The sequence below is a fragment of the Ciconia boyciana genome, chromosome 8, assembly GCF_034638445.1.
Source record: "Ciconia boyciana chromosome 8, ASM3463844v1, whole genome shotgun sequence".
NCBI lineage: Eukaryota > Metazoa > Chordata > Aves > Ciconiiformes > Ciconiidae > Ciconia > Ciconia boyciana.
The window spans coordinates 9,771,296-9,798,694 of NC_132941.1; the positions used below are offsets into that span (position 1 = coordinate 9,771,296).

Sequence of the window (27,399 nt, forward strand, 5' to 3'; positions counted from 1 at the left end):
ATTTAAGACTCCGTTGTTCAAGAAAGTCTTGTGCTTATTTCTTTTGGATTTTTATAGGCTGTCTCTCAGGAAGTAGGGGCTGATTCTGCTCTCATTAAAGCCTATGGTGAAAATCTTGGCAGTCTCAGGGGCTGCATGCTGGGCCCCAAACAACTAGATTAGAAGAACTGAAATTATGTTAGCACTAAACACCTGATCCAAAGCCCACTGAAGTGAAGAAGAGACTTTCTATTTACTAGCTCTGAAGATATATCTACCTCAAAATGAATATATTACTAAGATTCCTCAAGTGATTTCTAAAGCTTTAGCAAAAGAAATAAGAAGCTACTATAGCAGAAGCAAACATAAAAGGAAGCAAAGAAAAAGGTTCTCTGTGTTAGCAGGTAGATTAAATGGATTTGGGAGAAGGGAGTAAAAATTAGATGAAACTCCTTTCAGAAAATTTGTGCCAACATTTTCCAAAGAAGCATACGAATAGATGGCCCTTAAAAACATGAAAATAAGTTGTGCTGAGATATCAAGGTGATATGAGCTTTAAAATATGACAGGCAGATCTAAATAATGCAGGTCAGGGAGAATAAACACTGTTTCAGTTGTGATGTTATGAGGAAGTAATGTTCATGGGTTGTTCCATTTTGCCATACATCATCAAAGCATTGGCATAGCTGGGAAATCTTTCACCTCCCTCCCGGGTGTTCCAGCTTGTACCGGGATCCCCTACTTAATTGTCTGGAGCTTCTTTTGGACTGCTCTGTCGAAGCAAAATCATGCCTGGCAGAGTGAAGTTGTTCCATGAAGATGAACATCCCATTGCATATCAGGCTCCACATGCTTCTGGCAGTCCTATGTCCTGCTGAACATTTGTGTACTCTTGAAAATCAAAACTATTCCTATCAACTTAAGGTGGACGAATAGCTGCTAACTCCTTCTCTACGGTGGTCTACAGAAAACAGGCTTCTGTTTTCATCTGCTGGCTCAGGGTCACTTTTGACTTCCCGTCTTCTTTAGCCGATTTCTGACCCTTTCTCAGAGTCAAGGATGCCCTTCTCTGGGTGGTTAACAGCTTAGTCATTTCTCTGATTATACACTTCCCTCTTTCCTTATCCGACTTGAGTTCAGCAAGGTTTTTTAGCCTATCAGTCTTGAGGTCCTCAAATGAGAAAATTGAATGCTATTTCTTCAATATTATGTCTTCCATTCACAGTGGATCAAGATGTACATTTAATTTTTAACTGCATCCTTTATTCTACCTCAAGAATAAGCCTGGCCATCTTGTTTATAAATTTTCTCCCTCACAGACAGTTTGACTACTGGCTCTTTTTCTGCAGATGATGTAAAACTTTGTTCCCTATTTCCTAGTCGTTTGCCTCTTTTGAATTGTGGCAGCTTCTGACGGTACCAAACATACTGATTCTGAATGCTTCAAGAAATCTACTTACTCCAGCATTATTGTAACAGAGTTTTCTCATTTTGGCAATCAGAAAACTGACAAGCTTCATATGCAACTTGAGCAAGATCTGAACATTCTGCTGCCTTCCCTTGACATTTGATGCCATAACTTAACATTTGTTCCACCATGTGTTGCTGGTCAATAACTCCTGGCAGGAGGTGTCTGTCTTGTTCACTGTTTGCATTTCCCTTTTTGTTCCTGCTGCTGTACTGCCAGCTGTTGTGTTGGTTGCTCACAACTGCAAAAGAATTGGTTGGCCTTTTTCTAAACAGACACTGTGAATGTTCCACCCTACTGTTCTGCATCTATATTTCTAATGATGAGATGCAACCTGGCACAAAGAAAGCAGTCCAAGAAGAAACAAAGGGAATTTAAGGTTTAAAAAAAATCATATAAAAAAAAAGATGATCACGGAGAGGCATGGAGGAATGTGATCATCACTCCCCACAGCTTCTTATGATTACTGCCGAGACCATGAAAGCACTCCAAATAATGTTGTGGGGAATGCTGTGATACCCACATGCAATGCAGGTCATCTTCTGTTCATGCAACCTGGCATTTGGAAGACTTATTGCATCAGTGAAGACAGCCAAGAGTGAATACTCTCTACCAAAATAGCTGTAAAGCTATGTTAGCACTTCCATGCTGGTTGCGCCAGTGTTTTCTGGTGTTGATCCAAGTTCAGATATTCAAAACAAAAAAAATTAGGGGCCTTCTTCCCATTAAGTGCTTTTGCCAGGTTTATGGATCTACCTACTTGGCTCACAATGTTGGCAATAGTGAGCTTTTACCAATGGAAGATCTCTGCTTGGACTTTATCTTTGCTGAAATGTTTATGTGTCCTCTTGCAATGACATCCTTAGGATAGTCTTGAGTTCCTCTGCTCAAAAAAGACCAAAAATTTTAAAATCTGTTCACTGTTCCCCTAGGAAATGGAAACATGTTTCACCCATCCTCAGCTTCTCTTGCTTCCCTTGAGCTTCACAAATGCTCACTTTTCTTTCCTCCTCCAAAACTCTACAAACTCAGCTCACGTCCTGGCAGCTCCTCCAGTCTTGGCCTGCTCCTCTCCGCTATCCACAGATAAAAATCCTCTTTTATTTGGCTTGTTTCATCTCTCTGGAATCCTGTCCTCCCTTCCTATCTGCTTCAAGCCGCCAAGTCACTCATCATCCTTAAATCTCACCTTTAAAACCTTTCTTCATGGTATAGTTTACAGCCGCCTGTGACATTAGGCGAGACTGTATAGCAGGTGTGACGTGAAAATGTTCTGTATAAAAATAAACTGTGGTGTATCATCTCAGAGCCCCACAATGAAAAAAAAGAAAAACCAAACCCGAAACAAATCATGTGACATATTGTAGATAACAAGAGATTCAGGATCCACAGCTGACTTTTTACAGGGGATGTAAAGCAGGTGACCAGCAAGGGGGCTGCGGGTGATGAACAGACCTCCACAGGGCTGCCCTGAGCCCGCCCAAGCGAAACCCGCTCTGACAGGAAACCTTTTCCTTCACGGGTTTAAAACACCCCCCTGAGCAGAGGGGGTGGCAGTAGGCAGCTACACAGGATTTTTACAGCAAAATGAATTTATGTGGCGGGGGGAGGAGGGTGGACGACGACGTGCCGAGAGACCGCGGGGTGTGAGGGGGCGATCTCCTCACGGGCTACCCCCAACGGCTGCCGCAGGCCCCGGCCCCCAGCTTGAGGGGAACAGCCCCCAGCGCCGGCCGACCCCCCGCCCGCCTCAGGGCTCGCCCGCTCAACCTGCCCGGTGCTGGCGGCAGCTGCCCGCTCGCCCTCCGGCCGCTGCCCCACTCCCACCCCCACGTTCGCCTCAGGTCACTCGCGAGGGGGGGAAACACGGGCCGCGTCGCTGTCTCTTTAAATAGCATTCTGTGCTTCACGTCGCCGCCGTCTCCTTGTAATAATTAGTCGCGGGCCGTAGCGCCGCCTCCTTCTCCTCGCGGCCTCCCTGTCTCGGCTCCGCCAATCAGCGCCCGCCCGCGTCACTCTGAGGGCAACGAGACACGGAGAAAGGGGAAAAAAAAGTTTGGTGAGGAGTGAGCGGGGCCGGGCGGGCGGCGGCGGGACGCGGCGGACCCGGAGGCAGGTGAGGGGAGCGCGGCTGGGCCGGGGACCGGCGGGCTGGGGGCCGGCGGCCCCTCTCCGCCGCGGGGCAGGTGGGGCGGCGGCCGCCCGCTCGCCCCTGGGGAGTGGCGGGGGCGCCGAGGGGAGGGTTCCTTCCCCCCCCCCACCCCCCCGACCCCCGCACCCGGCAGGCCCGGGGCTGCGGGGCGGCGGCGGGGCCGGGCCGGGCCCAGGGCCGCGGGGCTCTTTTTCTCCCTTTTTTGGTCGTTCCTTCCTCCTCCCCCCACCCCCCCGCCGGGCAGCTCTCGCTGCGTGCGCAGGAGCCATCCCAGGGCAGAGGTGTTTGTACTCGTGTCCTTGGGTGGAAGGGGAGAGGCAGCCTGCCGGCCCGCGGCGCGCCGCCAGCCCTGCGCCGGGCGGGCGCCCGGCCCCCGCCGCCGCTCCCCTCCTTCCCCGGCCCCGGAGTTATTTTAGTTTGGCTGGGAGAGGCCGGGGGCAGAGCCGGCGGTGCGGCGGGGTCGGCCTCCCCGGCCGGCGGGTCTCCCAGCTGCTGTGGGGGATCGGACTTGAACTAGCGGCGGTGCCCTGGAAGCGGGAGGGCTTCCCCTGTGTCGGGCCTTCCCCCGGGCCGGGGCTGTTGGTGGTTACTGCAGTGTGCGTATCTGCTCCTCGGATAAGTTCAGTGCAGCGGTTTTGGCTGGTTTGGAGACTGGAGTATTCTAGGAAGCAACATGCAGTTTGTGTTGTGGCACCCTTCCAGTTAAACCAAGGGTTCAAGCCTACGCAGTCTGTCACCCTTTTGAGTTTTATTGTACAAAAAGTTTTTTTTTGTTGTTTTTGTGTTCACCGAGGAACCCTGCGAAATATAACCAAACTTACCTCCTTCTAGGCTCTGCAGAAAGCCTGGAGTGATAGATAAGGGGTGTGAACATCCACTCTTGTTTCCACAGGATGTTAGGATGGGGGAATCTTAAAAAATAAAAAGCACTAATTATCTTACTGCCAATAACAATGGCAACAACAACGAAATACAGAAGCTTCCACTGAACATGCTGATGTAATGTGGAGGCATTCGGCAAAAACGACGGTCCTTACTTCTCCCCCTGCATGGACTGACTTAAAGTGCACCGTTGTGTTTTGAAGTCCATTCCCTGGATGTTTTGTCCTGTAATAGATGTCATTGCGTAAGAGTTACAGGGAGTAAAGAGTGTGCTGAGTTTCTTTCATTCTTCTAGGGATCTATGCTTGCATCTTAAGTGTGCCAAACTGTCTGTGTACACTGAAGAGAGAAGGGTGCAGCTTGGTAAGCTGCCCTATGAACTTTAGGTGAAAAAAAAAAAAGAAGAAACTATTCTCTTCCTCCTCCTGCTTCCAAGCAAATGATTTTGTTTGTCTGATGTCATCTTAGATAATTTCTTTCACAGAGTGCTAATCCTCTTCTGAACTGTGAATGATGGTAACTAAACAATTGAGGAAGCAAATATGTCAATTCCTTCCTTAATCTCTTTCCTGTCTCTCCTTTAACTTTTATAGCTTTGCTCTTTGCAGTCTGCCTGATTTGTTTATCTAGTGCTGAGTTACCTACACCTGTTCTTTATATTAATTATCACCTAACCTAGAAAAAGGGGACTGGCTCTTTTCTGATCTGTCATATATTTGCTCAGGCCAAAATAACAGCCTGGTTTGGGAGGATTTTTGTTCCTTATGATACTAAATATCAAAGTCTATGATGTATCAGTGGCATAATTCATTGGGTTTACTACTTTCCAGATAGTTTCTTTAGTAGTGAAGAATTTCTTCTTCTCTATCTCCTGTATGTATTTCATAGGATACCTCTTAAAATATTTTTTGTCTTACAAAACTATGAATCATGTTAAAACAATAACAGATGAAAATAAGTTTACTTCTTGACTAATCATAAACTTATGGCAGAAATGAACAACATTCTATGTTACATAGTATATTTTTAAGAGCGTGATCTAAGAACGTAAGTTTACATTTCAGCTTCTTGTTATGTTATGGTCTCAGATGGCACATTCAAAACCTTATACAAATAGCTTGAAAGAGATAGTGGCAAGTAGTTGGAAGGAGAGTAGCATTAACACAAACTACTGAAAAGTTGCCATGGTTACAGATAAAGGTAATCCCTGTTTCTGTGAAAGTGTGTCCTTTTGTAACAGCTATATTAATCAGTCTGATTTCTGAGAGAATTGTAAGTATACAAACTTCTGGCTCCATTCTCTTGGCAGCTAATAGCTGTGCAGCTATTTTTTTTTTTAATACTGAATGGGCTATGACTTGCATTCAAGATACTTGATTTAAGCTACAAAGAGTATTATAGATTACATATAAATGTACTTGGAGCATGCTGGATTCAGTCGAAACCATAGTGTACTTATTTTTTTCACCCAGGAGATATCTGATGTCAAGGAAAAGTCTTTTAAAATGTCTAGATCCTTTCTCAAGGACTCTGACTGAAGCGGATGATATGGCCATCTATCACTGGAGGCCTCAGTGATGCAGCTGTACAAAATATAATTCCATGTCCTGGTTTTAAAAAAGAAAAAAACACCAAAAAAATGCACCAAAAACCAACAACAACAAAAAAACAAACCCCAAAACCAAACCAACATGGCAACTGCTGAGAGTGACTGAGACCTGTTACGGATGTGCAGCTTTATAGGCCAGGAGATAACAGGGCGACGGGGAAAGGTGATTTTCTTAATGGCTTATTCCCTACATAGAAGGAAGCAGTTGGAATTTAACATGTGGGTGAACTTTAATAAGTTCTCAGGGTAGCTAATCTTTGGGTGGTTTGAGATAGCTGCTAAAACTTCCAGGAGAATGTGTTTCTGTCTGTTGCATCTGTACTGCTGTCCAGACAATTAACCAGTCCTCTCTGATGAAGACCCAGTATTTACCACATGCACCTTTTTGTTGTTTCCAGATTTGATTATTGCAGTGCAGCAGTACATCTTGGATTGAAAGCAGCAAGAGAAATCTCAAAGTTCTTCAAGATTACTGAAATCTCATCAGTCTGGTATGTTGTGCTCTCTAGACTCCTGGAATAGCAAGTTGAATTCTTTGTATGTGAGGGCCTCCTTAGTTATTCCTAAGGTTACTGAAGTTTCTAGGACCTTGGCTTTTTATCAGCAACTTCGTTCTCGGGAAGTAATATGCTACTAAGAACTATGCAACTACGTATTGCTGGGGTGGTGTAGAAAGATTGGTTTTGGTAGTGGTGTTCGTAGCAGGACAATGAACCTTCAGTCAACATACACTCTGAACTTGTTTTCATCTTGCCTGTCCTGCCTGGAAATTCCAGGTACTTTTGCAGACTTTAAAACTAAAGTCAGGTTGGAAAGGAGCTATTATTAATTGACTTTCTAGAGACTGCACACAGAGGTATTGAAGAATGTATAAGAATATGAAAAGGAATGTTTCTCTCATCGCACAGGGAATGTTTTACCTGTCCTTACGTAGACATGGCCCTCATGAAATTTGTGTTGTTTAGGTTTGATTAAAAAATGATTACTAATGTCTCAAAATAATTTCTCAAATGCCAAAGTTCTGAAATTCCTATACTAATGTACTTTTAAAATTGATAATATTTGCAAAAATTTCTTACACAGCAAGGTTATGAGAACTATTGTTTATAAACAGGATTGCAGCATCTGAGGGTGAGAAAGGAATGGGAAGCTAAATATTACTTTTAAAGCTGTCTCTAATAATGAAAAGCTAAGAGACAGAGCTATAATTGTTTAAAAATAATAAATAAAAAATTCAGCACATGCTGTAGTGCTGACATAATTGACAACCAGAGGGTAAAGTCCTTTTCTACAACGCAAGTTCAGTATGTGTACGCAGCAGTTCAGTTGCTTTGCTACTTATTAATGTGTACAGATCCAGGAGGTATAATGTATTCAAGACTGTGAAAAACAGGTGCAAAATTATGAAGAAAGCCCTTATGATTCACACTGATCTGTTGGGAACTGGGCAGTGAGTAACCATCTCTTCATCTAATCCCTGAACAGCCATCACATATATCTTTTGATCGCTACTATTCTGGTCTCTGTTTGAACTGGTAACTTAAAGATGAAAAGCTCTGTTCTTGATCTCTTGAGCTGTCAAGTCCTCCAAACTTGCTGTCTTCTGTATGTGTAAGATTACAGAACAAATGGCCTTTTAGCTGTTCCATGATTACAGTAGTCAAATGAGAGTCAGGTGCTTTCTCTTGTTACTGTCCTCAGTGCAAAGTTCAGTGGCAGCAAACTGAATCTTTTTTTACACTGCTGTCAAAGCTTCCCTGTTGAATGTACTTGCAGCTGCAATCTGCTATTTTGTTTTTTTTCTGCATTTCTACAGATATTGTAAGAGTAGGAAAGGCATAACATGAGCCTGGACCTTAAAATGGTGCCTCTGCATTTTCTCCAAAATGTGTGTGTTTACAGGGAAAATAGGTGGCTTATGTGCAGAAACTGAGCTTATAAATTAGGCTTTTTAATATCTAGTTTCACTAGGTCTCCTTTAGCATGGGATAATAACTTGAATAGCAATTTTTTTTATGCCTGGATTCCCAACATCTAGGTACAGATGTGTTTACCCATGATTTCTCATCCAGTGAGGTAGGGTCAGTTGTGAACCTAGTTTTGATACCCCACTTCACAGACTTTTTTGGGATCTTTTACTTCTGTGAGTACTCGCGAGGCATTCTTAGTATGATAGTTTTGTGTTGTGTGGGGTGTTTTTGGCTTTAAATGAGATAAGGTAAGCAAATCTAGGAGGTCAGAGTGGTGAATGGAGGAGAATCTGCTTTGCCATTCCCCTTATGCTCTGGGTAAGCCATGCTCTTGCTTATCAGAAGCTGGCCAAACTTCTGCCAGATCAGTGACTCAGAGGCAGATGGAAGGGTCTGATGAGCACCAGAGCTGGGCTAAGGGAGTGGGCCAGACTGCATGACTGGGAGGGGAAAGGTGGGGAGAAAAAGGGATGAAACTTCGCCCTTGTAGTGATAAGGAGCTGCTAGTTGCCTGTGTAACAGAAGCATAAGCTGAAGTGTGGGACGTTTGATGATAAAAATTATTTTTCATCACCATTGCAGTTGTGAGGTGGCTAGACTTCTATTGTAGCATAAAGAGCTGGAGAGTCTGGGGGTAATGTGTTTGTTTTTTTTTTTCCTCCCCTTTTGAAAGTACCCAAACAATAACGCTGATTTTGGGGTTGTCATGTCCTCTTCTAGCAGTAGGCAGTTTGGTTGATAAGATTTGTGACTTCTGCTGTTGTTTTTATGGGCCTAAAGTTAATGCGCTCTAAATTGAAGCTTTCCAAGATTGGTTACTGAGGTACTTAGAGGACACTTTACTGGTATGTTTTATTTGCATGAACTACGTTCTTGGTTTTGATTGCTTAGATAACGTTTGGTCAAAAAAATGTCATGTAAGTATGGCCTCACAGTTATCCTCAGGGGACCCGATTAACTTCTAGCAGTACTGACTCTTGCAGGGCACTGAATTCAGGTGCAAGGGTTAAGGTCTGGTTCTTTCAGCTTATATTTTAGGTTCTGTAGGGGAAGTTATGTAAATCTTGTTATCTGTTCTAGTAGTGTTTCATAGTTACTGACTTACAACTGTACGAATTGCTGCTTTTCAGTGTTATTTGGATTTGTGGTGTGATAGGTTCCTCTAAAATAGAAGGTAACACCAAATGTGCTAGTTGACTGTTTTAGAGGAATTAAATGTCCTTCCTGAAGGTGTTTTTTACGCTCTTTTTGTATCACAGCTCAAGGGAGTACTTAGCTGTAAATATTTTCCTGGCGTTAGGTGGTATTTGCAGTAAAGCAGTATGCTAAACTGTCTTGGACTTGATTAATCTGCATGAGGAAAGTTAAGAGATACCACCTGTACCACAAAATGGGTAGGTGAAGTAGGGGAAGGCAGGCTGCTCCAGCACTGGCTAGAGGAAAGGTGGTAAGAACCAGAAACAAGGAGGAGTTTTTCCCTCTGTTTTCCCCCTTTTTTTTTTTTTTTTTACAAAAGCAACCCAAATAAGCTGACAAGTGCTGTATCTTCCTTTAGCTTAATATTTTTAGTTATTTTACACTAAACACCTGAAAATGTTTTATACAAGGCAGCCTTGCTCACCGGGCAAGTCTTGTGTAACTGTGATACTTTGTGGGTGCAGGAGGGAACGCTGGCTGTGTTCTGGCTCTTCCTTGTGTTGCTTGCTCAGAATGGGGCAAGGTTTTTCTCAAACGAGATGTCGTATCTGCGGTTGTGAAATATTTATTAAGCCTTGTTTTGTTTTTACTCTTCTTGCGTGTTCCAGGCTTTTGACTTGATAGATGGGTAGGGAACTGCATCCGTGTTTACACTGAGGAAAAAGAAACACTTTTAATCTAAACGACAGGTTTTTTTCTAGTGTTAAGAGAAGCTGTGCTGTGAGAACCGCTGTCGATTGTCAGAACGTGAACAGTATCTTACAAATTTGTTCAGTCAAGTGAAGCCTCAATATGCACGAAAAGTTTCTGGCAGAAGCCATGGTACCTTGTGAGATGGAGACAGTCACTTCCTGCGGAGCTCCTCTTCTGCTGACTCATGCTTTAAATTGGTAGAAGAGTCTTTGGAACTGGCAACCCAACGTATTTTTAGCCGGGGTTACCAATTTCTATAGTGTGCCCGGCTTCCCAGGGTAACTCCGGTCACTCTTGAAGAGTGGATGGGCTCAAAACCCACATCTAATTTTATCCCGCACGTAGAGCAAGCGGCGGTTGCGTGATTGCAGCGGGAGAAGCGTTTCCAGCCCGCTCGGATGCTCTCCTCTCCTCCACCCTCGACCCCTCCGGCTCGAGAGCAGCGTGCTGGGTAGGGGTGGGTGCCCCACAGGCACCGGTGCTGCCGGGAGGCTCGGCGGCAGGCGCAGAGGGGCCGCCGGGGGGGGCTGGCCGCCCGCTGCCGCTCTCGGGGGCACTCGCTGGGGCTGGCTCGGGGCGACGCGTCGCCAAAGGTTGTAGTTTGTCACAGCCGGGAGCGGGATCCTGTCCCTTTAAGAACCAGCTCGCCCAGGGTGTTCTAACCTGCCCAGCCTACCCTGCTAGCAAGGAAAAGTTCTTTAAATAATGGATACCCGGCTCTGCCAATCGAGGAGTGGAGCCTGGCTGGCGGGGCGGGGCTCCCTCGCCTCGACCAGTAGGAGATGGGGAGGCGGGGCTCCGCGTCCAGGCTAGGTTGCGCCGAAGTACAGCTTCAAGTGAAGTTAATCTGGGGTGAAGCAAACAGAAAATTGTGGAGATTTTGTTGGTAGGAATTTTCCGGTTCTAATCGCGTCGTGTGGCGTTATTTCGCCCTCTGGGGCAGTGAAGTTCATGTGCGTGGGGCTTTTTTTCATTGTTTCGTTTTCTAATGATGGCAGAATATTAACATTTATGCAGGGAAGCAGAACAAAAGGGCTCTTTAGACAGGAAATAAGGTGTTGAGAGGCTCAAACTTGACCGAGTTTCTTTTGTCATCTGTTGGCTTGCACCGGGTTTTTTTTGCGTGGAAGGATCGAGGCGTTCCACCTTATCTTGTGGAGAAATGTTAATTCTAAAATAGCGAGGATAATACTGCTGTTTTGGAGTTACACAATGTTACAGGAAGGGAGCTCGATTTTAACTCTAACTTCTCTGATTCGGATGAGATTTGAGCTAACTAATTATGACAGCTGCTGTGGGATTATTCAGTGATAGCATTTGCTCTAAGTCATTTGTCTTACATTGTCTTTTGTTGTATCACTGAAGACTGCTGCGCTGTTGTCTGTATATTTGTTCTTGATGAGATGAATGTCTCTCAGGTCTTCAGCATTTAGAACAAAGATTTGTAAAAATTATGTAAAACATTGCAATTTTTCTCTTCTTTTTCAATAAATTTTGCAGAGTATCTGGGTCTGTCAGAGCTCTGATTACAAATGCAGACAGGAGAATTAAGTTTTATTGCCCTGTGTTGCAGCTACTACCCTTCCAGCCAAAAAAAAAAAAAGGAGGGGGGGAGATTTTTTTCTTTGGTATTGGTCAGAATCTCTTTTGAATCCTGTATTGCCTGATGATAGCAGGTGTTTTCTTTAAGAGAAGATTATTTTCAGGTTTTGTACCAGTTTTATCATATATAGTATTTTTAGTGACACTTTCTGCATCTAAAAGGTCTCCAGGAACAGAAACAGTACGATTTGCCATGGGTGGCATGGGATAGGGTGAGAGGGTGGAGAGCAGGAAGCGGAGAGTCAGGAAGCGGGGAGTTTCTAATGAGAATGAAGACTTTCTTTTAATTGTCATCCTTTCTGTATCTTTGACAAGTATGTTAGGTGAGGCCACATGCAGAACAATGCTTTCAGAATGGTGAATATATTTTCTTACTTCCCTAAATATTTCCTGTTTTTTATAAAAACACTTGTGTCTATATACAGGTGCTCATGGGAATTGGAAAGAAGTACTCATCGGCCTAATACTTGTTGAATCTAAGGAGTTTGATGGGTGGGTTTTGTATGATTAGTTGAGATGATAGAAGAATAGATGTGAAAATTGAGCAACAATCTTCCAAATGACAGTGGAAAGCAATTGCTTAGACCTTTACTGAAAGTAAACAACTATGATTATCAAACTATACCTCATTCTTTCAGTTTTACGTTGAGCCATTTGGTTTTCTCCCAAAATGCTGAGAATGGATTACTTTTATGTATGTCAGAGTGTCTTGACATGCTGGCATCTTGCCATGCTCCAGTGGCTTCTAGGTCTGAATTACTAATTCACTCTTGCTATCTGTTTTTATCTGTTTATAGCATTTTTTAAATGTTCTAGATTGTATTTAAATCCTGGAAATACTACTTTAGAATGAGCAGTGACTATATAAGGTCTTTTAGCTGAGAGGTGGGCCAGATCTCATGTATCAGGGGAGATATTTAAGTCTGGGATATATAAGTGTTTAAATACCTGGATTTTGATTCGTTTCTTAACTTACAGGTGATGCTAGGCCTAGACTGAGTGGCTAGATCAGATGTCTGAGGTGAGGGCAAGAAGAATAGTATAGTTTATTATAATTTCTATAAACTTACATTATGAGTATGTGTAGTAGACTTGCTTAAACAAAAGGAAGCAAACTTAATTGCTTGTGTGCTATTATGTTTAGCCAAAAGCTGGTTTTGCTTAGAACAGGAAAAAAAGCTGAATACATGAGGCTTTGGTTCATATTGCTTGATGACTGAGTAGCCATTCTTCTCAGGTCCCCTCTGCCCCCCAACTTAGTTAGGAAAGATGTATTATCTGGGACCAATTTTCCTGATTTATTCAACACAGAAGTGAAATGCTCAACTCTCTTGCCACATGTATACAATTCTAATGCAGGCTGTTTGTAGAAAGCAAATCTGCCCTAAAGGATAAACATACCACTTTGCTGGCACAGCTGTACAACTTCTGTATTCAGGCTACAGCAAATGTTTCTTGCCTGCATTCAAAGCCGTTGCTGGCAGGACCCGTGTTGTCCCCGCACGACGATTGGTTGTTCCAGCACTTCTTGTTCATAAAACCTTCTCCTGCACATGCTCCATCTGCAGATCTTAAACACTGTGAATGTGTTGTGTGCCGTGGGATTTATGTGTCTGCTTCTTGTGCCAGGATGGAATATACATCTCTGATGTGAATAAGAGATTCTTGAAAGTGATTGCAAAGCTGTGTACAAAATGCAGGACCAAATTTCATCTTCCCTGTTTATGAGGCAAAGGGGATCTCTGCTCTACGGTCCACTGACAGCTCGTGGCACTTCCCAGTGTCGTGAAGTGGGTGGCCCACCATGTGCTGGGGTGGTAACCCCACGCTCTGGTTCTGTTTAATACTACTCAGAGGAGGCTGCACGCCTCCCACGGGATGATCTCTGCAAAAGATGCCTGGAGCCTTAGGGAGGGCAGATGTCCATCCTGCAAACAGTGACGTGGGCTTCAGATCCCTGCTTGTGAGTGCCCTCTGCTACACGCAGTGGGCCTCCTGCCGCTTTTCCAGCAGTGGGTCGTGTGAGCACTGGAGGCAAAGTCAACTAGGCTAGCTTAAATTGTTTTAAATTAGTGGCTTGAGCCAACTCAACTGGCTCTTTTCCCCTCCTCTTCTTCCCCCTATTTCCCAAGTGGTTGAATGATCATTTCTGCTAATTGCTGTGTGCCCAAGGCAGAAGAGAGTAGGGGAGAGGAATAATGTCATCTTAGAGAGTTTCAGCTGTATCCAAAAAGGGACATCTGCCCATAGTTTTAGACGGGGCGGGTTAGGCCTATTAACTAGTTTGCTTGCAGTTTCTAGGAAAGATGTGGTGAAGGGGTGAGCTCAAGAGCTGTTGATCATTACAGCCGTGCTGTTGCAGGGAAGATTGGTACTGGAGGGACAGCCCTCTCATGCAGATATACAAGGACTCCTCACAGAGATAGTTGGCCTCCTGTGGTGTGGAGCTCAGTCTGGGTGGGGCAGATGATCTGGCCAGTGATGTTTACACTGTAATAAGGTTTTGTGAAAATAAGCAGTTAATTACACATGACCTACAAAGGAATAAAAATAGCTTGGATCTGTTCTTGCTTTAAAATCCATTTAACAGAGGCATGAAACGTTTGGGATTTTTAAACCTGCTTATTTTTTTTTTTTACCTTTAGAAATATCAGGAACATTAAGTCCTTCTTCCCTGTTCTTGTTGGATGTCTCAGATGTGTCATAAGCTTCTCAGCCCTTAATTGAAGGGGTGGGGTGATATATTTTTAACAGATCCCTTCTTCCAACTGTGTTTATAGGGCTTTTGAGCTAAGTAGAGATTAGCAAAACCAAAGCTTTGACAGTGCAAAAATCATTTCTCCTCGATCAAGTTGTATTTTCTCGCTCATTCTCCAGCTGTTGACAGAAACTGAGGTTTTTTCATTTGAAAAGTAACTTTTTTGGCTATTAAATTATGCATTAAGAGATAAACTGAGTTAAATCCTAACCTGATCCATCTTCTGCTCCATTTAGATCAACTTAAGACAATCTTTTGAGTATTACTTAGACAAATGAACACTCGCGTTTGAGTATTTCCTAAAAATAGCTCCTCTTTAAGCAGCAGTTTAATAAAATGCACAGCTCTTCCTTTAACTTAATGGTTCAGCAATTTTGCAGAAGCCGAAACTGCCTCCGCGCTTAAGACCACCCCTGCTCAGCCGTTCTGCCCTGTCAGGATGTATTTGTATCACAGGACTCTAACCTTCAGGATACAGTATTTGTCAGTCTGAAACGTAGTAATCCTGTATCTGGAGAACTAAACTATAAACAATGTGGCTGACTTGGCAGGTGCCGGCAACCACCTGAACGGTTTAACTAGCCCAGGGTTTAAGACAACGCTGCACTGGTGTGTCCTGTGATTCACGATGCTAATACATTTTTATCTATGTGAAGGATTAGGGAAACAAATATAAACTTAATAATCAAATTGGAATGGGAGCTTAATAGCAGTATTTTAGAGGACAGAAGTGAGGTGCTTTCAGCTTGTTTAAATGTTTTGCATTGGATGTGTTGTTTTTTTTTTAAACAAGGACTGGAGTTTTCACCATTAGCTTGAACAAGGCAGGAGGCTAGGCAGCTTTCATGTGTGTGCCATTGAATGTAATTGGGCTGATGAAAGCAGAATATTGCATAGGGAAGGCAGATATTTTCCACTTAAGGTTTTAAATTATATTTGGAGGTGAGAGAGAACCACTGATTCTACAGGCAAAAATTTAGAATTTCTGTATCTAAATTGGACATATTCATGCCTTTTTATACAAAAGGCTATCTTTGAGTTAGATTGTCAGAAGAAAACATTTAACGAGTTGTTGATCACGCTGTTTTTGAGGACGGGGTGGCAGGGGAGATAGGAGACTGCAAAGGAGGATAAAATTGTTTCTCTACTACCCCCTGTATGAATTGAGATGTTTTTCTAAAATTATATATAGAATCAAGACCTTAATGCAATGTAATGTTACCGTGTAGCAGAATGTTTTCTGTGCAACAGGATGACCTTGCATTGGAATTTGCACCATTATCAAGGTAGGGGCAAAAGAAGTGGCTGTGTTTTGAATGTTAAACTGAAACATTTGGAGATTGTTCTTCCTGCCTAGCTCCTTCAGAATTAGGTAAGAAGCTTACAAGGTAGCTTTTGTTGCTGATACAGGAGAGTTTTCAAAGTGAACTTCACCAGATGACTTAGGTTGGGATTATGCTATCCAAATATCACGCTAGTATGACGTACTGTTGGATGTTGGGGTTAAGTCCTTGAATAAAGTGATTTTGTAGGTATTAATTAGAATGAGTTATCAAACAAATGTTATTGTCCTGGTGAAAAGTAACTAGAAAAGTAATGATTTTAGTGTTTTATGATATCAAAAACATTTAATTACTAACTTGCAAAAAAAGAAAAAAAATTGTGTCAATATGGAAGGTCTTACCTGGAACATTTTTTAGGGAAGAGACTTTAGAATTGTTCAATAGGATTGTTTTGAATATCAGCATATTTTCATGGGTTTTGTTTAAAGTATCCTGGGAGAGGAGGAAGGCAGCATTAATAACAATAGGTCAAGCTAAGTGTATTATTAGTTACATAACAAACAAATTGTCAGCTGAGTGTGACAAACCATGCAGGGGCTGAGACTAGTGCTGAGATCAAGGAGTATTTGTCTTGTTGTGAACTGGCCTGGCAGCCATGCATGATTTTTTTGTTTTTTGCCTTCCTAATAAGTCTAGTCAAACTTGACTTAGCACTTTGATTGTGATTTAAAACACCTATGCATAGCAGGGGAGTAATTGGCTGGCTTTAACATTTTTTTTTTGAAAACAACAACAACAAAAATCTAATTTCACACTCTGGTCACTTAGTTGATTGTGTTGCTTTCCTGCATTTGCTTTTTTCTAACTTGGTGTCTATGAAACTTTTGACTGTTGCCTATGGTCTCTCTTACTGCAAGAATTAGCTTGTTATTCTGCAAAGTCATAATGTGACTGTGACCTGTGGTCTTAAGACCTGTGGTCTTAAGTTTATACCTAGTCATTCTGTATATAAATAAATCCCTGATGAGTTGCTACCTATTTGCCCTTCTGTCTTCTGCCTCAGATCCCCCACTGCACGATCAGAATGCTTGAAATATTGGTCTGCTCTGTTGAGGAATACCTCTGTTATTGCTGCAGGTCTGACACTGTAATTTCTCAGACTGTCAAGGCCTGAAATGAAGAATTTATTGAAACTTCTTTGTTATGGCCTGATAGCTCTATCTGGTGAGCTTACACTGGTGGCATATGCAGTGTAAAATGTGCGTTGCAGTGTTGCTGGGTTTATTTAAGTAGCATCAAGTTAGTTGTTAAAATGGGAAAGTCTTCTCCTGAAACCCAGGGTTGTGGGTTAAAATTAGTGATTTTTAATGTAAGGGATACAAATATTCTTCAACAGTAGTGTGTGGTTTTTTTGTCTTCACAAAAGGAGTGTGAGACAGAAGAGATTTCTGGGAGACAGTGTTAGGGCATTGGGCTTTTGTTTTTTTCAAGCCATAGCAAGGATGTGTTACTTGTGGAATTAGCCTAGCGTAATGCAGCAACTGAAGCTGTGGTGCCTGTGAATGAATCTTTAGGCCAAGCTGAAGGACATTGGTCTTGCTGATCTCCCTCTTGTTTCTGACCTTATACCATAATGAAAGGGGATATATTGTGCTCTTTTTCCATTGTTTCCTGATAGAAACCCTGTTGTCCGGTGTTTGTGGATGGAAGGGAATGAGCGTTGTGATAGAAAGCCACACCTTGCTGACAGTTGAGGCTCAATATCTTGTGAGCAGATTTTGTTCCCTCTTCATCCATTCTGAAGTGTGATACAGGCTTTAATATGCCAAGCAAAATAATTGAAGAGAGATCTGGCTTGCATTTTCTATGTTTGTCTACTTCTCCTTTATATCACAAATTTTCCTTTCTCTAGAAAGTGCTGTTACTCTGTCGTGTCGATCTGTTCACTGGCAGAGTACAATCACTATGGCAAGAGGATAAAAAGAGAAGTCAGTTGGACTTAAAGAGTTATTGTTCAAAATGCTTCTAAAAATGCAAATTTCTGTTTATGTGCCTTGAGGAAAAAGAGGGAATCCCATGGCACTACTTAACAGCTTGGCCCTTTTGGATAAAAGTCCCTCCCTTAAAGCCATTTATGGCTGTATTTTTCTATGTAGAATTGTAGAAAGAACTCTGTACAAAGGTACTATCGTAATAAATGGGGAGACAGTGGCATCCAGCCATGCTATTTTTAGGCTATTGTGCTCTTAACTTGCTGATCTAAGTGTTCTGGACAGGCAGTGGGGGAGATATTGTACTAGAAATGCATGCTCACATAGCTGAATCTTGTCTGAAAACAGAATGGATAGAAAACTTGGTTATCAGAAAGGCAGTCGACAGAGTTGTACCTGGACTATTAGTAGGTAAAAAGGATGCCCTGGTGATTAAAGCACAATGTTTGCAATGCAGACTTTTACTCAAAAGCTGTCAGCTCTGGCTTTCTTGTCAGTTGAGAAACTGAAATACATGCAGTCTGTTCTGTATGGGCTTAGGAAAGAAGTATGAAAAAACCCTATTTTCTGTTCCGTGATGGCAGTGGGAAAAATGCCAGTTGTTCTCAATCAAGTTTCTTCCAATAGTTTTTAAGCTTTTCCTAAACAGTGTAATGACCTCTCCATCTGAGCAAGTGGTGTAGTTTTGGAAACCTTCAGAAAGGAGGGTGTCTCACACTGCAAATTTCTGATCATTCCTTAGCCCCTTATCTATTAATCTGACACTATCTTGGATAGTTAAGGCTGACACAAGGCAACTCTTAATTAATTTTCACTCTGACCTCTTGGTGATGTGTGCGTTTTTCTTTGGCTTATACTGCAAGTGAGGCTGTGCCTTAAAGTTCAGTTCTACTAACTAGCTAGTTTCACCTTCCTCCGGCAGCGCGCTGTTAACCTTGACTCTGGCACGGAGCTGTAGAGCTGCACCATAAACCAGATAACAAGAACCAATCCAGGCTTTTGAAGAGTGAAGTCTTCAAGGTAGATCAGTTCCTGGCCCAGCAACACTGTGGCAGAAGTATCTAAAGCCCCAAATTACCTCTATCATGAAACCATTGTGTCGGTTGCATATAAATATTTATTGGATGCATGTGTATTGGTTGCACTTGGACGTTTACACATTGCAGTGTTTCGGGCAGTATAAGGTGATAGTTGAGAGGAAACTAAGGAAAGATGCAAAACTTCATAGTGTGACCAGTTGGTATATTAATATTTTCAGTGAAAGTTGACAGTATATTAAAGTGATGGATAAATATCAGTTACCCAGCATGGTGGCTGCTAATCAACTGTGTAATATTTTCCTATGCTTTGTGCAGGGTGATAGGTTTTAGTATTTAGACATCCAGTAACTTGTTTGGGATCATGTAACCTGGCTTCCCCAGTGATTGAAATAATAATTGAGGGGGGAAAAAAAAAACCCACCCACCAACAAACCCCCCCTGGAATAGCATTAGGGTTAAAACAAAGTAGCACCTTTTGAGTCCCTTGGCTAAATTTAAGTGCATTGCAAAAGATGAGGAATGCAGCTTTGCCACAGGGAACATCATACTTATACCTCTTCTGCTGAAAACTTGTCCTTAAATACCCTCTGTTAGGTCAGGCTTTAGCTTTAGGTTGAGTTCCCCATCAAACCACAGTAAGGGTATTGTATAATTTTGAACACTTAAATTAGACATAGTGCATAATTCTAAATAGAGCAACACATCATGCATGATAATCACAATGTTCTTGGAAGTTAAGTTGAATTCAAGATGCCCTAGCCAGAAATGATGATGATGATAGCTTTATTTATTAACAGCTAGGAACCCTGATATTAGAGCAGGACCTCCCTTAGCATTAGGCCCACGTAGAACTGTAGCATTATAAGCTAATTAGAATTCTACATAGTGTTGTTTACAAAAACAAATTATAATGTGTTTTGTGCTTACTGTCAGTTCTCAGCAACAGGTGTTTTGTTAACAAGAAGCTGTCTATTTTGAGAACTTGTGTTAAAGCAGCTTTTATCTCTTCTGGGTTTGATATGCTTAAAATAAGTGAAACTTATGCTGTATTGAGAGAAGATTACTTATTCACTGAAGCTCAAAAGAAGCGATTACTGATTATATATCTATTCTTTCAGTAATTATATGGGTAATCTTTGTAAATGTTTGAATTCTTCTTACAGATTATTTTTCATCAGTTTGTAAAGCCAAACCTGTTTTAAAATACAGCATCAAAGATAGTTTATGGAGTTGCCCTCCTTCTGCATCCCTTAAACTTTAGTCTGGTATCTCAAGGGAATGTAGAGAATTTTAGAATCTCCTGATTCTAACTTTACACAGCCTCTGATTTCTGAAATGGCCAACTTCAATAAATGATGCCAAACAAAGTGGAATGTAGCCTTGTCTTGACTGTTTCAGAGTAGCTTTCTTATAGAGCATTTTAAGATAAGGCATTTCTGTAATCTGGCAGATTTCAAGTAAACTCCAAATTTGTAGGGCTGTGTAGAAATCTGGAGAGCAACTTGAGGATTCCTGTAGTCTTTGTCTTAGGCACCATAATGCTAAAGTATAGCTATGAGAGAGCACAAACTCTAGAGGAAAGAAAAGGGCTCCTCAAGCAGTATCTGCAACTAGTGCAGCTCGACACCGGTTCAGCTACACATGATGGAAACTGTGGTTTGTGCAAGTTGATGTAGCAGACTGCTGACAAGCAATTACTGAGATGGCTTGGTTTTTCTAATGGGTGTAACTCCTGAATTTTTATTCCTCTTGAGCAGAGACACCAGAGCAAGCACTATGTAAAAGTAGTAGTTGCATGTTTTCTTCAAGTGTAACTTCACGTAAGGTTTCTGTGGCAGTCTTACCATAGAGACAGCCATTTTCCAAAAATGGACCTGCTGAGCCTGTCTGCCTCTAGACTTAAATCTTGGGTGGTCTGGGTAGGCTAAACTGAGTAAGTACAACCTCATATTTTGGGAGAAAAACGCTTTGGTCTCTCCTCTGCTTGTGTATGGACATACAGTGCTTTGGGTAGGACAGCATGACCAGTGGGGCAGCTAGCCAGTGTCCTCTCTGCATTCCTCAGATATGCCTCTTGGACTTCTCTCATCGTGACTGTCCCAGAGATACCAGTACAAAACCAGCTTCCCGAAACATGTGACATGCTCTTTTCTCATGTTCACTTTTCTTGGTCTATAATTCACTTAGAAATTGTCTTTGCTTTGTACAGAACAACTATAGTTACTGTGTTGCTCTCAGTGCTTTTAATGTTTAACTAGTTATCTTTATTGAAGGTCCTTGTGTGTCTTGCTGTAAACAAGCATGTCCAGCTCCAAGGGTTATTTGCTGTTTTTTTTCTCTTGAACCCAAGGAGTGACTTTTGTGGGGTGTGTAGGTTTTGTTTTGTGTTTTTCACTTGCATTCAGGTTGACCTCTCCAAAAATGCAGCTTTGTCAGCTTAGATTTTCTGATAGTCATCACTGAAGAGACAGAAACTTAGAATATGCTAGTCTTGCTCTTTCTGAAAGCATCTCCGTACTTCTCTAGGCTGGAGTTTCCTGGATTAACTGGGGTTGCCTACAAATGTATTGTGCTGCTGGGGAATAAGAAGTAAATAAGAGGCTATTAAGTTTTCTAAGTCACAGAAATAGTGGTGCTGCAGTGTTAGTCCTGAACAACTAAGAAGTCCAAATGTACACGCCTAAATGTACTAACAATGATAATCCTTGGCATTTTGAGTGTATTTTGCTGCTTTAGGCTCAAATTGAAATACCTGATAAATAGGAGGAAAATTCTTGAAGGCTTTATACAGAGTGCTGCATTTAGTCTTTTAGGTGCCATAGTGATTACCAGATGCTCCCTGGTAAAAAAAAAAAAAGAAACATATAAAAGAGGTGGGGGAGGGGCATAAAGTAGTGGTCATTCCCACAAAAACCCCACCATCATGTAGTGAAAGCTGGTAGCTCAGTGTGGCAGCTTTCTGGAATTCCAATACTTTCATGAAACTCCTTTTGTCTGTACTCTGCCTCTTTGAAATCCCACATAAACAAAATGTGATTCCTCCTACTAGTCAATAAAATGTACCTGTTACATGGCTTGTTATTTTTTTTAGGATTAATCTTCAGTAGAGTAGTGAACCTCATGGAATTGTCCCTTTATTTGGTATGGTAACTGTACTAAAAAGTTTGGAAATTAAATAAGAAAAACTTGCTTTAAGTGGTCACTGCAAGTAATTTGATGCATTTGCATGAGGTGAATGAGAGTTTCTGAGGTACCCTGTTTTACAGCAGTTAATCTTTGGTTATAGTAATCTGTACTTTGCAAAGGTTGAGCATGGCCACAAGTAGTAATTACAGTTTCAGAGTAACATCTATTAATAGTGTATGCAGCCAAGCATAGAAAGCTGAATCCTTATTATCAGTGATCTTCTTGATACTGGTATAGAATCTGTGTGTCTTTGTTCTTGCCTAGTGAATGAAGAGGTTGTAGTGAAATGTTCTCTTGTTCCTCGTGTAACCTTGAGTACAAGAGCAGACAGCTGTAGTTAGCAGTATACACGCTTTAACACTAGAGGCTTTGTCTATACCAAGTGTTCCTGGGTTGTATAATGATGTAACACTGGTAGTATGATATTCTGGCTCAGATTAGTTATGAAAGTTGCTAATGTTCCTTCCCTTCCGAAGACCTGAACTCTCTCATTTTTTTGTCCATCTGCCACTTCTGAGATTACACTTTCTCTCATATGTGTGGCTCTTTTTTCCACCAGTGTGATTCTTTCACAGTCTGCCATCTTAAATCCGGGATTTACACTGTACAGGGAATGTAGCTTTCTTGAGGGTCCAAATTTTATTTATATTTTAATTCTTGTACTGAAGGATTTAAACTTGCTGACTACTTAGAATTAGAAGTGAAGAAAAGAAGTGAAGAGTTCTGTAACTCTTTCCATCTTTTTTGTAAAGTTTCTGCTAGGAGTGTCTAATATAAGTGCTTGATTTTAGCCTAAAATAAGTCTATGCATGAAACAAAAATAAAAAGCTGTTCAACAGGAATAGCCTGGAACGTAAGTAGATATTGGATGACTTCTCAAGTGAGTTGAGAGAACATCTTATGTAACTCTTTGGTCACTAGTTTGAATATTTTGTTTTCGATATTAAGTCATTATATAAATTCTACTTCAGTAGTTCAAATTGCAACTTAAAATTGTATTTGGTTGTGAGCAGGAAGAAAACTGAAGGCCTGGTGGAATGAATTGAAAGCTTTAAAATGCATGGATTCTTTTGGTGCTGAGGAAGTTGGATAACTCCTGTGTTTTGAAAAATGTAGCAGCTGTGTGTTCTGCTGCTACAGGAACAAAGAGGTCACTGCCCTTACAGATCTGCTTGCATCGTTGGTCCTTAACCATATTCACTTTTTTTAACTCAAAGCATTCTGATGAAACTGGGTCAGAGTGTAACTACACATGTAGCTATGCTGGCAAATCTGAACCAGCTGTAGTCTTTTAGCCAGGGTGAGCTGTAGATGAAATGACATGTCTGACTGCAACCAGCAAGCTAGGCTGAACTGTAATGACTGAGGCCCCTATTCAAATCTGCCAGTTCTTCTTGGCTCCATAGCAAGCTCCTGGGACATGGTAATGCCTTAAAGCAGCTAGAAATGACTGCTCCCTAAATGTAAATTGGGGCCTTTTGGGAGAGAGCAACAGAGTAAAAAGAGAAAAAGGACAGTTCTGTAACTTGCTATTAATTTGTGAGTCTAGTGCTTTATACCTTGAGTAGTGTCCTGCTTCCAGCAGGACACCTGAGCAGCTGTGTTTCTGCAGATTCTGCTATGAAGTGGTGTCCTCAAACACAGCCAGTGGTTTGGTAACTTCTGCAGCAAGATTCAACAGAGCCCTGCTCTTAGGCCTTTATTTGCCATTTGTTTTGATAAGCCTGTAGAGGAATGCATTTCCTATTTCTTGTTTTTTGTACCAACATGCATATGGTGATACAAGTGGTATCAGATATCCGTACCAGTACATGCTCTAAAATGAAGTGTATTTTTGTCTATGCAACTTCATATCTTGCTTTTATTTGTGCCTAGGATGAAGCTTTATATGTTTAAGCAGTAGAAATTACCATTTTTGCAGTTTCTTCCTTGCTTCATTAGCACAAAGGGAAAATGACCATTAGTACTCATGCTGCTTAAATCAGTGCTGAACTGCTTCATTATAAAGATGATTATGATAGAGGAGGGAATATTTTAATCGCTTGTTAAAAATTGGATTCATCCTTTGAGGTGAGTGTCAGCTGAAATATGTCAGTGCGTTGATCTTTGACAGTGAATAAAGTAGCTTACACTAAATGCTCTGCTTTCTCTTTGAGAAGAGTTTTCAAAGCTGGCATCAGTATGGTTCAAACTGCGGCTGGTTTGGTACTGCAGCTGAAGCAGAATGCTGTTTGGGTGGTCTCTCCTGCTTCAGCGTTAGCATTTGGGAGGGATCCTTCCCCTACCAGTCACGAATTTTAGGAGTGTTTGCAGAACACAAGACTGTACTTCAGCTGGTGTAGTGGATGTGAGGATCTACTCACTTTCCCTACCACAACTTGAAGTATGAGGACAACTAGAATTCAAGAGACCTTTTTCTTTGGGGAAGACAGATGAAGAGAAGGCTGGTTCCTGTGCAGGACTTTTGTGTGTGTGTGTTTGGGAGGGGGCAGGGGGGAAGAGATTATTCCTAAACCTTGTGTGTTTAATCCTGCTAAATGCTGCGCTCTCTGATCTTGCTGATTAACATTTGAAGCCTATAAAGCTAGGGTATCAGTTATTTGAAACTAGTAGCATATAAACATTTTAATTAAAAGGAAAAGGAGGGGAAAAAAAAAGACCTGTATCATGGTGCCTGCTTTGTGGGGAAGGGATATACACAAGTATTTTGTTACTTGTTTTGCAGAGTATTGGAAGAAACAGCTCTTTTCCTAGAGAACCTGATGTCCAAAAGACTTACCCAGCTTTAGTGTTTCTACAGCTTCAGCTCTATACATTTTTATAATTGGGAATGTCCTTTATATGGTTTATTGTGGTTTTTGCTTGGTACAGAGAATAACTTACTCTCTGAGGATGTGCGCTGGTGAGGGGGGAATGGTAGGACCTGAAGCAGCAGCAGTAGGCAGGCCTTACAGATGCATGAAATTATTTGTGTATTGCAGGAATAACAGGAATGGGTAGACTTTAAGCACCAAATTTGTAGGAAAAGAAGGATTTGGCCTGCAGAGCTGTGTGCTACCATGCTTCTAGTGGCAATAAATATTTTTGAGAAGAAAATTATCAGAGGTAATTTCGGCTTAAGCTTAGCAATTTTTAGCTAATACAAAAAGAGGCTGTTTATTCCATCATCTTCAACGACGTGGATGTTCTGGGGTTGCATTGAGGGGGGTTGTTTAAGGTTTTTGCCCTTCCTTCTAGTATGCTTCCTTCTCATTAGCGCTCGTACAACTGGTTATACAACTATACTGTAAACGAAAGCAGGGAACATGCTTAAAATACTGTAAAGAGTTTTTTTTTTTTAAGATTAATCAGTTCTGCATTCAGAGTAACAGGATGACCCTATGAACATTGTGCAAGCACAGCTCGGGGGGAACAGGCAGGGCCCAGAGGTATTTTCAGCACCTTTGCAAGCTCCACGTTTGTTTTGTGACACCTCAAACCGAGTGGGACATACATGTAGTCATGTTGATACCAAGACCTTGCTGTCACTTCAGCTATGAAGTTCCTTCAAGATTTGTACTGAAGCCAAGCGAGGAGACCAGTTTTGAAACTACGGATAGGGTATGCACTTGGGATATATTTTACAGTAGGCCTGATGCTCAGCAAGGGCTAGCTGCCCCTAAAGAAGGTCGTCCTATTTTTAGCCTTGTCACTTCCTTTGCACTGCATGTCAGTTCTCTAGAGTTGATCTTCTGTCAGATCAGCAAGCTCTCCAGTTCACCAGAATAAATACTCCTGTTTTTTCCATCAGATGGATGAACTGATCTGACTTAAGGAAGGGGTGGGGGTGCGCAGCAGGGGCCGGGGCTGTGGGAGCAGGCTCACCCCTTTCACAGTGCTTCCAAGGCTGCAATTTCAGTGACAGCCCACCATTACTGGCTTATGTGATGGCTGGGCTCGGCAATACTATGGATCTTCCTGCATGAGGAATTATGGACAGTTTTGGAACAAAAATCATCTGAAGCTGAACCAAGAACTGGGGTGAGGGGAGGTCTTCCCTCCCCCCAAAACATCTGTTCAGTGAGCACTTGCTGTTCATGTTTGCTGAGATGAGGACAGAGTCCGGCTGCTCTGCTTGCAGCTGTTTGACTCCTGCCCGAGCGGTGAGGAAGAAAAGTCCCCAAGGCACACTGCTGTGTCATCTTTGCCTTCGCCCTCATGCAGGAGTGGATGTGTACAGGAGAGGCATGTCTGAAGTGCAGCGGCAGGACCTGCTAGCACTTGGATCTCTATTCCCTTATATTTTCAATGCCTGGTTTTGGCTAGTGGTTCGTTCTCCTAATGCTTTAAGCCTGCTCTGCTGCTGAAACAAGTGGTTCCACGCGTGTCTCTGGCTAGACCCTCTCTCATGCCCAAACAGCACATGTGACAAACACAAGCTTGGAAGACAGTCTATGTTAAAACTAATTGGCAAAAGACGGAGTGGTTGGTTTTCTAAGTTTGATCACATCCTTGATTCATTTTGGTGCATGTGAGCGCTGAGAGGGAGGGAACAGCATGGGAGAGGGAGTGAGAAGCTGGGGAGCAGGAGCTTATTATACTGGTTTGGCATTCTGTGGCTTTAGGGTTCCGATAGATCAGTTCAACCATCTCGGTAGCGTACAGGCTGCTAAAATGTGTGTTGTCCCTCCTGGTCACATGTAATCCCTCGCATCAGTTCCAGAGTTTTCCCCTGTCTTGTGCTTTTTTCTTTTTGTTGGGTTTTTTTGTGTGTGAACTGATTGAGCTCACTGAACTGTCAGAAAACTTTCTATGGTGGTGATGGCCCTTTTTTCCTGGTGTTTTTTTGTGGTGGCTCAGGGAACTAACTGGGTCAGTGAGGGTCCAGCTGAGCACTGGAGCTGGTGTGGGGGATTGCATGTGATTGCCCCCTTCTGAATGCAACAAGCTATTGTATTGGTTCAGCTTCCTTCTCGTTTGACTTCATGACATTGCATCAGTTTGATCCTATCTCTTCTCCATTTTATTCCCCAAATATTAGCAACCGATGAAGGATCTTCTGCTTCCTGTGGCTTTTATTAAAACTGTTCAGAAGAATCTTTGGCACTTCCCGTTGGAGATTTAAGTGTTCTGGAGCCTCATGCCAGTGGCTTGTGCTTTGGCTGGTGGCAGGATCCACTGGTTAATGAACTCGGGAACTGGCTTAACTGGAACTCAGTCGAGCTCTTCTTGTTTTTCTTCTGGGCATCTTTGTACACCTTTCACAATTTGTTTATTGAATTGGAGCAGACTTTTTTTTTATGTCCATATTAGAAATTGTTATGCTGTGATTGCACTAGCACCTGGTCCCTTCAGCAATGGTTGTGTTGGGGAATAAGAAAATTAGCAGTAACTGGTACTGTTATTGAGTTCCTGTGTGCTCCTTGAAGCTGACTATTGAACAGAAAGGCAATCATGGTGAATTTTCAAAGTTAGTGTGGTGGGATTCTTTTAACGTGCTGCTGTCTAACATTAGAAGGATTAATGTTTGTATTGTGACATTGAATCTCTATTAGCCCTTGAAATATTCTGTCCAAAGTGGTTTTTAATTAGTTTTTCAGTCTTAAATAT

General features: G+C 42.1%; 1 protein-coding gene across 6 annotated transcripts in view; it reads left to right on the top strand.

Annotated features, from left to right (window-relative positions):
• Positions 1–3,419: 3,419 nt before the first annotated feature.
• ZFAND6 (zinc finger AN1-type containing 6) overlaps positions 3,420–27,399 on the top strand; it is a 38,526-nt gene continuing 14,546 nt past the window's right edge. The window contains exons 1-2 of one of the 6 annotated variants that reach the window (XM_072870208.1): positions 3,420–3,563; positions 6,489–6,581. The gene's annotated coding sequence lies outside the window, so the exon portion shown is untranslated. Of the gene's footprint in view, positions 3,564–3,930; positions 4,196–6,231; positions 6,254–6,488; positions 6,582–10,739; positions 10,837–27,399 lie in introns of those variants that run through there. The other 5 variants (XM_072870209.1, XM_072870212.1, XM_072870207.1 and 2 more) reach the window with 5 other exon arrangements.